The sequence below is a fragment of the Protopterus annectens genome, chromosome 6.part0 (genome assembly GCF_019279795.1).
Source record: "Protopterus annectens isolate FY-2018-M chromosome 6.part0, PAN1.0, whole genome shotgun sequence".
Taxonomy (NCBI): Eukaryota; Metazoa; Chordata; order Ceratodontiformes; family Protopteridae; genus Protopterus; species Protopterus annectens.
In genome coordinates this window covers 1,156,893,585-1,156,904,329 of record NC_056737.1, presented here as the reverse complement: position 1 = coordinate 1,156,904,329, position 10,745 = coordinate 1,156,893,585, and positions in this window count along the sequence as shown.

Sequence of the window (10,745 nt, the reverse complement as noted above, 5' to 3'; positions counted from 1 at the left end):
CAAATTTGGGCAGTTGTGCTGCTCAAGGGTACAAAGTTTGTACCAACATTTTAAAACGTTCTGCAGGAAATTAAATTTAAGGGTATTTTTTGGTGCTAAGGAGCAGCGTTGCATGCAGGGGAAAGAAGTGGATACCCTGCATGAAATGAATCATGATTCTGTGGAAAATTCACTGCTCGACGTTTCTCTTCATGATAATCCATTTGTTTTTTGGGACTCTGATAATGACTTTGTGGAAGATTTGTCTGAAACAGCTTGTTTTAATGATGTTTGTTTTTCAACTGGGTATGGAAAATTGAGTATACCTAAAGTGCCCTATATTAGTTCCTTTGTACCTCCAAAAAATTCAAATCCTATAAATGTCTTTGAAAGTGCACTGTGTAAACAAACAGAAAATGCATATTATAAGTATCTGTTAGGTTCCAAGACATGGAATTTGAGTAGAGAGCAAGGGTTTGCTCTAAAACAGTTACATAAAGTTACTGACCAATATGTCTTCACACAAGCAGATAAGAGTGGGAATTGGGTGATTCTAGGCAAGAATGAATATAATAACATGGCCATGGATTTTTTGTTGGATAGCAAGGAGTACAAGAAGTTGCAATTTAATCCATAGGTTCATAGGTTGATACTAGGCTATCTGCCCTAGGGCATTTACAAGCCTAGCCAGAGTGTGTTTGACTTTCGCCACCCTTCTTAGATTAGTTGACTGTGCCTCTGTATAGTAGGTCACAGAAGATAGCCCATTTAAGGTTAGTTTACCATGCCTCTGTCTAGCAGTGACACAGAAGAGATCCCAGGGGTAAATTTACGATCTCCCATCCAAACGTCAAGATTTGTCTTGAAGAGGGTCATTGAGGGGCTCTGTCTGACATGGATTGAGATTTTGTTCCAGAGTGAGGAGAGCCTCTGGGATATGAATCTGTCCCTCCAGCATGTTCTATTTATTTCTGTGCTGAGGTTTAAGTCACTGGAGCATGTAGTTCTTATGGATTTGGATTTCTTGAGGTGGAGCATGTCCATTAATTCTGGGTTGGACATGGCTTTATAATGCCAGGGTACAGATCGCCTCTGAGTAGGCGGTAAGCAACTGAGTAGAGCTGGAGTTTCCTTAGCCTAACTGCGTAGGGCATCTGTTTGAGTCCCTTGATCCTCTTGGTGAGGTACTTTTGGGGTCTTTCTAATTGTAGCAGGTGTCGGGTAAGGTACATCCCAAATGGGGCATTGTATTCAATTATGGGCCTGATGAGTAGAGGGGCACAGTGACCTCTCTTGATCTAGATGTGAACCCCTTCATGATAAGGTGGGCTATATAGAATGTCTTTCTAACCACTTTGGCAATGTGATTGTCAAAGGAGAGATTGCAATCTACTTGGTTCCCCAAATCCCTAATTACTTCTTCCGTACTTAATGGATTACCACCTATGTGGTAATTTGTATGCACTTTTTGGCATTTAGCTTTAGGCCATGGCTCTGGCACCAGTTATCCGTCTCTGTGAGACCTTTTTGGAGGATGCTTGTGTCAGCCGGCGAGTCGATTATGGCCCCCAATTTGCAGTCATCTGCAAACTTTGTCAGCCATAGTCCTCCTGTGTTAGCCTGTACCTCAGAGAAATATATACCGAACAAGAGAGGTCCCAGGACTGAGCCTTGTGGGATGCCACTTGTAACTGATTTAGAGTCTGACATGGCACCTGCAATTCTGACCATGTGGGTTCTATCCCTAAGCCAGTTTCCCATCTTGTGACATAGGGGTTGATATTTAAGCTGGTGAGCTTATTTATGATGCCCGAGTGGGGTATTGTGTCGAAGGCTTTTGCAAGGTCAAGGTAGGCTGTGTGGACTACCTTCCCTTCATCTATGGCCTTGGTGACTGTTTCAAAGAAATTGACCAGGTTCAAGAGACAAGATCTGCCCTTAACAAAGCCGAATTGGGTAGGATCCAGTGTTTGGAGGTTCCCAATGTCTTTGTTTATGAGTTCCATGATGATACGCTCCATAGATTTGCAGACCAGGCTAGTTAGGCTTATAGGGCGATAGTTTCCGGGGTCTGTTGTGACACCACCTTTATGGAGTGGAACCACTGTTGCAGTACACCATTCTTTGGGTACATATCCTGTTGTAAGGCTGAGTCTGAACAGTGATTTTAAGTGAGGGTTCAGTTCTTCTTGGAGCTCATGTAAAACACAGCCCGGGACACCGTCCGGTCCCATCGATGCTGTGTTTTTTGCTTTGGAGAGGGCAGCTCTCACCTGTGCATCTGTGATGTCAAGGAGGCTACACTCTGTTGGGATAGTCATTTGCTCATTTGGGGGGGAGAAGTTTGCACTGAACCTGTCTGCCAGGATGTTGGCAATGTCTGTGGGTTCAGTGTATTTTTTGTCATTTTGCACTAACTCAGAGCATATCTGGGAGTTTCCACCCAGGTTTCTGACATAACTAAAGAAAGCCTTGTGATTATCTTTAGCGTCTTGTGCAATTTTTCTTTCAAAGCTAGCCTTAGATGATTTTATGAGGGATCGTAGTTTCTTGCTAGTACTGATCAGAGTTGCCTTCCCTTTCAGGGATTTTGCTATATCATGTAGTAGCTTCCTCCTTCTGTTTTACAGCTTATTTATGGCTAGGGTCCACCAGACAGCCTTTGGAGGAGTGTGTCTTGGTTTTATTTGGGATAGCACGATCCATGCATTCCTGTAGGTATCCATAGAATGCGTTTGTAAAGGATTCTGCAGTTTGGGCCGTATTTTCCACTGGCCCTGGGGCTTTGAAGGATTCCACCTCGGTTTTGAGAAGTGGGAAGTTTGCTTTTGAGAAGTTTTTGACCGTGGTTTCCTTTGCTGGGAGTGGGGATGGGATATGGATGTCCATAGTGATTAATTTATGGTCAGATCTTACCAATGAGGGGTATACCTCTGGTACAGAACATAGAGTCCCCATGTTGGTGATGATCAGGTCCAATATGTTTTCCCCTCTTGTGGGAGTGGTGACCAGTTGTTCCATAGCATTTGAGTTTATAAATTCTAGGAACTGTTGGGCTAGGGTGTTGGGGCTTGAGTAGTGCTCCCAGTCTATGTTTGGGTAGTTAAAGTCACCCAATATAATGGTGTTTGGAGAGACCTTCATATTCTACAGTGTCTTCAGGAAAGCCGAGTGGGGTTCCTGAGTTTGGGAGGGTGGTCTGTAGCAGGCTACAAACTGGAAGGCAGTTTTGCCCACTGTTAGTTGCACATGGATGGTTTCAGATGCTTTGTGCAGTGCCACTAGCCTGGAGGTATGGGTATCTTTGATGAATATGGATACTCCCCCTCCTCTTGTGGTTCGGTCCGAGTTTTGGGGCCAAAAAGCATGGTATGAGGTGTAGCCTGGTAGTGCTGGGGTGCTCTCGGGAGCCTTGAACCAGGTTTCTGTTACTGCACAGATATCGATATTCTCCATACTGAGGAGAGCCTCGAGAGCATGCATCTTGAGGTTTAGACTTCTGGCGTTGAGCAAAATTACCCTTAGTTTCTTTTTCCTTGTGTTGTCTAAGGAGGTGGGTTTGTCTTTTGAGCCTTGCCTAAAAAAGGCACTGTGGGGGTGGCAAGAGCCTAGGTCAGTATTCGAAAACCCAGGGGTGACAGGTGCAAGCCGTCCCTAGTGAAGCAATGTGGCTTGTCAAGCATGTCATCCCAGGCTAACAGACACTGGATCCCCTTTGAGTGACACCAGTAATTTAGCCAATTGTTGAAATTGATCATTTTGTCTTTATACTGTGGTATCATTCTTGGTGAGGGTAAGATGCTACTCAAGATCAGGGTCATACCGGCCTGGGCCACATGATCAGAGAGCTCCTCTGTGTCACTTTTCATGTAATCCAGGGAGGTACGTCTCAGGTCATTCACACCAGCATGGACAATGACGGAGTCATATTTGTACTTGCTTTGGAGTGACCTTAGTGCTTGTGTTATGTAGCGGATCCTGGCACCCGACAGGCAGCTTACAGTGACCTTCTCCTTGTTCAGCCTGGTGAGAGGGACGTCAGTGTGTCTGACAATAGAGTCACCTATTACAAATGTATTAGGTGTGTTGTTTAGCCTTAAGGGCTGTGACTGTGTGGCACACTGACTTTGTGAACTATGTGATACATGGGTATTGTTGTGGGGTAGCAGTTGCTTGGATGTCTGCTTTGGAGGTCTCTGTTGCTTGGGCAGATTTTTATTTAGAGAGTTTATTAGAATTATTGGAAAGAGGGGAAAGACTGGGATTTTTTGATCGTGGGGATGTCAAAAAGTTATATTAAAAATACCCTAAAGATGCCAGGTTCTTTGTCATTCCTAAAATCCACAAATCAATGACAAAACCCCCTGGTAGACCAATAGTTTCGGGGGTGGGCTCTTTTTTACAGAACCTGGGCATCTTTTTGGATTCCCAGTTAAAAGTGTATCTCCCCAGAGTACAATCATATATTAGGAATACCTCTCATGTGTTGGAATGCATAAAAGAGATACATCGGGATCCAAACCTTTATCTTGCCTGTGTGGATGTCAAGTCTTTGTACAAAAATATTAACATCAGAATTGGTTTGGAAGCAGTAGTAAAAATGATGGGTGAAGGACTGAAAACTACATACATTTGTCAGCTATTGGAATTTGCTTTGATGCATAATTATTTTGTTTTTGATGGTGATTATTATCTGCAATTGGAAGGGACAGCAATGGCGGCAGCATTTGCCCCATCATATGCAATTTTGTTTATGGCATATTTTGAAAACAAATTTGTATATACAACAGATTTTGTTAAAAACAGATTAGTTATGTTCAGACGGTTCATAGATGACTTGATTTTTGTGTGCAAGGGGGAAGTTAGTGAATTCAATGATTTCATGAGGTTACTTGGTAGGAACACCTATGGTTTGGAATTTACCTATAGAACTGTTAGGAATAATATGCAATTTTTGGATGTAGAATTTTATGTAGATGAAGGGGGTAGTCTACAGTACAGGCCGTTTCATAAAGAGACAGCTGCAGATAATTTTTTGGAGGCTGGGCATTTAATAAAATCCCTTCCAAATGGGGAGTTCAGGGGAGTTATGATCAACACATCTGAAGAAAGGGTGTTGGAGAGAGAATTTGATATGGTGAAGAAAAGGTTATTAAAGCGAGGATATACTGAAGGCACATAGGTGAAGCATTAGAGAAGTTAGAAAGGAAAACCAGTTACAAAAGGAAATCTAGCTGTTTTAGTGGACATGAGAAGTTTATGAGGAAGAATGAAGTGGGGAAGGATGGAATTGAGCCTCTTTTTTTTGTGACTAAATTTTCTCCCCTCTCTGAAATATTGAAAGGGATAGTTAATGACCTTTGGCCTGTGGTTTGTAGGGATGAAATGGTAGGGAAGTTGTTTCCGGACAGAGTAATTTTTTCTTATGGTCGGTTCAACAACTTAAAAGAGTTGTTGAGACCAAGGGCCAAGGGTGATGTAGGAAATAGGAAGGGTGCATTCCCATGTGGTGCATGCAAAGTGTGTGATAAAATGAAAAATGTTGATGGATGGATAATAAATGGGAAAAAGTTTTTGATAAAGAATGAATTTAGATGTGATTCATGTGGTGTGGTCTACATCATTGGATGTAGATGCACACCGTGTAAGTAGTATGTGGGACAGACCAAAAGGAAGGTATCTGTATCTGGACTAGACTAGTTACAGGAAAGGCAGGAAACGAGCACAAATGTGGGCTTTTAAACTAGAAAGGTGAGAGAGATGGAAAAACTGCCCAAATGGCCTATAAACTACACTTTCTGGGCCAGAAACCACTCCTCTTGTGGTAGATAGTTTACCTAGTGCTTACCACTCCCACTGATAAGCTATAAGGTTTCCTCTCCAATGTAAAAAGGCTTGCAGGCTCAGAAGCTTACAAATAGTCCTGGATACAGCAAATCTGTATCTGGACTAGACTAGTTACAGGAAAGACAGGAAACAAGTGCAAATGTGGGCTTTTAAACCAGAAAGTCGAAAGAGATGGAAAGAACTGCCCAAATTGCCAATATCTACAATTTCTGTGCCAGAAACCAGTCCTCTTGTGGCACATAGGCTACTTAGTGCTTACCACTCCCACTGATAAGCTAGAAGGCTTCCGTCCAGCACAGAAAGGCTTGGGGGCTCAGAAGCTTACAAACAGTCCTGGACTAGACTAGTTACAGGAAAGGGGGGGGGGGGAACAAGTGCAAATGCGGGTTTTTAAATCAGAAAGTTTAAATTAGAGGGCTCCCCTTCCGCTTACTTCCCCTTCCAAGAGGTTTCATCGTTTAAGTTAGAGACATCTCCTCTGGTGAGAGGAGATTGTCATTTCAGTTAGAGACCTCTCCTCAAGCCCCTTTCTCTCCCTTGCGTGATTATAAAAAAAAAAAAAAAAAAGTAGAGTAGCAGTTACATAATTACCTTGCTCTTAGTGTGGTGTGTTTAATAGCTTGATAGTTGTTTTTGCTAGTCTTGTTACCACTATCATTAACCTAGTATTCCTGGACAGTGTTTGCTGTTCTTGTTGCTATTTGTTTCCTCCACTATGTCTAAGGAAGGAAAAGAAGTGAAGCAGTCAGGTTTCAAAAAGTGTGAATCCTGTTCTCAGAAAATGTCCTTAACTGACAGGCACACTAGTTGTGTCTACTGTTTAGGTGCAGTGCACCTTCAAGACTCATGTTCCATTTGTCATGGGTTCAGTTCTAGGGTACTGCAGGAACATAGAAATAAGCTTATGATCAAGGGACTGCTTCCATTTGTTGAGGAACTAGAAGGGAACCAAATCTCTTCCAAATCTTCTCCTAAGTCTGACACATCATCAAAAAAAGCTTCTTCTTTGGCTCCTGTTTCTGAGCTGGCTAGAAAGCTATCAAAGGATAGGACTTCAGACTCGAAGGCTTTCAGGCCCAACAAGACTACTTCAGTTCCACCAGTTTTATCGGAACTGACTAGGAGCCATATTTGGAGCCGGTCCCCAACCTTGGAACCTGTCTCCTTAGTTCCTCAGTCACCTATATTAAAGTCTGTGGCTAGCAGTGTAAAATCCTCAACCCCATCCTCCCGATCCTCCAGGAGTCTGTCGGATGATGATGTGGAGTGGGTGGTCAAGAGGTTGCTTCGAACTCCGGCTCTGGCCAAGATCCTTCAAGACTAACCCAAAAGGAATTGGAATTGACTACTGCTATTGACCCTTCTTCTATTCCTCCTCCAACCCAAGTGGCTTTGGGGAGTGCTTGGATGTGTTTGTGGTGGAACTGTCGGGTTCAAGATTCACCCCAGGGTTTTCGGCCCCGACTTCTGCTCTGATCTCTATGATACCATCTTCTGTCGAGGGGTCTGAGAGCCGACGGTCCCCCATCGGGTCCGGGAAGCAGAGCCGGGTCAGACCCTTGTCGGACCTGAATCTGTCTCTCTGGGCATCTGCACAGGTGAGTTTAGCACCTGCATTGGCCTTGGAGCCTGCCTCCTTGGTGCAAGAGGAGCTTCCTGGCTCTTCAGAACTGGAGGCTTCCTCAGACTCTGGTCGTGGTGCCTTTGAGGTGATGAGGAGTGTGCTGTCACCCCTAATGGCTCCGCTCTCAGATCCAAGCACTCTTTCCCCAAATGTGCCAGTGTCTGCCTCTTTACCATCCCTCCCCCCAGGTGTAGAGAACTGATGCCCCAGGACACCCCATTGGGTGAGTCCCTCTCTTCCAAAACCTCTCCAGAGGACCCCTCTGGGAGGTCCGTCGTAAGAGAACATATAAGAAGAAACATCTAGACTCTCTTGAGGAGTCTACCACTTCAGATACGGACTTGGATGATTCAGAATGGTCCCCACGGTCACCCTCTTAGGATGTCTCCTTCTCAGACATCCTAGAGATCTTAAAGCAGAGAGGTGGCTGAAAGACCCTTACCCCTTCTGAAGATGAGTCCATATACCTGGAAGCATTTCATTCTCAACCCTCCAGCTCTTGGGTGTCTCCACCTTATGACCAGCTCCTCAACGTTATTAGTCAAAATGCATCAGACTCCTCAGAATCCATGGCACCTGTTCCGAGGAGGCCCAACAAATTTATAACTGCACTGTCGGATAAAGAATTTTTAACCAGAGGTGTCCCAGTTGCTATGGTAGTGGCATCGGCCACCAAAAAGGAGTTAGCTGAGACTTCTTCATCTGTCCATCCCCCAAATAAGGAGTGTCAAACAGTGGACAGGTATGGGAAACGTACATTCTCACCAGCGGCCTTTACACTCAGATCACTGAACTATTTGACCCATTTTACCAGACTTCAGAGGGATCTCCTAAAGCAGCAAGATGATACCCTCCTAGGTTCTACAGCTGGAGGGGTTTCAGACAAGGTGACCACCCAGCTTGCTATCTTAAATTCAGTAGTTAACTCCTCTATGCGGCTCTTTTCATATGCAGCTGGTGGTGCGAGTAGGGCAGCTGGTACAGGAATCGCTCTGAAGAGGCATTCCTGGATGCGCCTTTGCGATTTCGCTGAGCCTTCAAGTCTTCCTTCACTAACGTCCCTTTTGATATCTCGTCCTTGTTCAGGTCAAAAGTTAAAGAGACTCTGACCAAGTGCGAACAAGAAGGCAAAACTCTGTCTGCCATGGGAGTACATTTTTCCATCTCTACCTGACCTTATCCCAAAGGCCAGAAGGGTGGAAAAATGTGGTTCTGCAAATCTCAAAGAGCTTTGTCAGATGCACATGGTGAATCTTCCCCCAGAGGCAGAGGGGGAAATAACAAAGATGCCAACCTCGTGGCAGAGGGGGTCCACAAAATCAGAGTGGCAGAGATACATTCTCTGTCAGACCCTTCCAGCACTCCTGAAAGAAGGCCTGCCTGCCCACCTCTGGAGGCAGTCAGGGGCAGATTATCATTGTACCCAAAAGCCTGGCTAAACATCACTCAAGACAAATGGGTACAGTCAATAATATCCAAGGGATACAACATACCCTTCTCCACCCCACCCCCAAAAGCAAGATCAGTCCCAGACATTTCACACTATCATAGGGATCAAGCAACCCTAGAGATGCAAAGGTTGCTAAGAAAAAGAGTCATCCAAGAAGTCTCCGCAGACCAAACCGGATCGAGAACTTACTCAAGGTTCTTTTTAGTTAAAAAAAATGGGACTGGAGACCCATCTTGGATTTCAGCAGGCTGAACAACTCTGTAAAAAATTCAAAGTTCCGGATGGTGATGCTGCAGTTTATACTCCCCTTTCTGGGAAAAAGACAATTGGATGTGCTCAATCGATCTTCAGGATGCGTACTACCATATAAAAATGGACAGGCGATCCAGAAGACATCTACGCTTCCGGCTGGGAGCCAGTCATTACCAATTCCGAACTCTGCCCTTTGGTCTCACTACAGACCCCACATTGTTTACCAAATGCATGGCAGCAGTCACGGCTCACCTGAGGTGCCTAGGATTCTGGGTGTTTCCATACTTAGACTACTGGCTCCTGACTGCCACCACCAAGCAGCTACTAACCAAGGCAAGAGACACCACTGTTCATCTTTGCTCAGAACTGGGCATTACCATAAATTTCAAAAAATCTGCCTTGTTGCCATCACAGCATATTACATTCACAGGAGCAGAATTAAACACAGAACACATGGTAGCAAAACTGCCTCATGACAGGATACAGACACTGCGCCATCAAGTTTTCATCTTGCTCACGAAAAAGAAAGTTCAGGCAAAGTTGGTTCCAAAGGTCTTAGCACAATGGCAGCTGCTATAACATTAGTACCTTTGGCGCATCTACATATGAGGGTCCTACAGTGGCTACTCTTCGCTCAGTGGTCCATGCAGGAATTACCCATGTCCCACAAGATCTTCATTACAGACTCCTGCAAGAAAGACCTATGTTGGTGGCTTCAATCCATGCAGGTAACTCTAGGCAGGCTGTTCACTCTCCCTCAACCAGTAGCCACAGTGACCATAGACGCTTCCCAGATAGGGTGTGGGGGGGGACATTATCTGGGAAAGACCGTCTAAGGAACTTGGCAGGAATACGAGTACCAATTGCCCTAGAGATGAGAGCAGTGCTTCTGGTGTTGCAGTCATTCCAGAACTCTCTTCCACCAGGTACGATTGCAATACAGACAGACAATATGTCAGTGGTGTGGTATATCAACAAACAAGGCAAACCAGATCCTACCCCCTGTGTTGAGAGGCTGAAAGAGTATGGCAGTGGACAGTCTCTTCTCAATGTTTTCTGATTGCAATGCATATTCCTGAGAAAGCCAATGTGATAGCAGAAAAATTGAGCAGAGCAATTCTAATGCTTCACAAGTGGTTCCTAAAACAGGAACTTGCGAACCAGATTTTTTGCAAGTGGGGCCAGCCTTGCTGCGATCTGTTTGCCATGTCCATGAACACCAAATGCACCAGCTACCTTGCCCTAATCCCCCTGCCAGGGGAGTCACCAAGGGATGCACTTGTTCATGATTGGCCCCCGGGACTGCTTTATGCCTTTCCCCCATTTTCTCTAATCCCCAAAGTTCTACAGAAAGCCAAATTATTGAGTTGCAGGTTAATACTCATCGTTCTATACTGGCCTCATCAGATCTGGTTTCCTTTCCTATGGCCCCATCTCTGAGAAGAGCTGTGGATTCTGGACCCGGTACCACATCTTCTGACCCATCAGTCAAAAATGCTCCATCCCTCTATCCAAACCCTCAAACTGACAGCTTGGCTGCTCCACTTCCAGTCTACCAGGCTTCCAGACATATCTCCTGCAGTGAGACACATT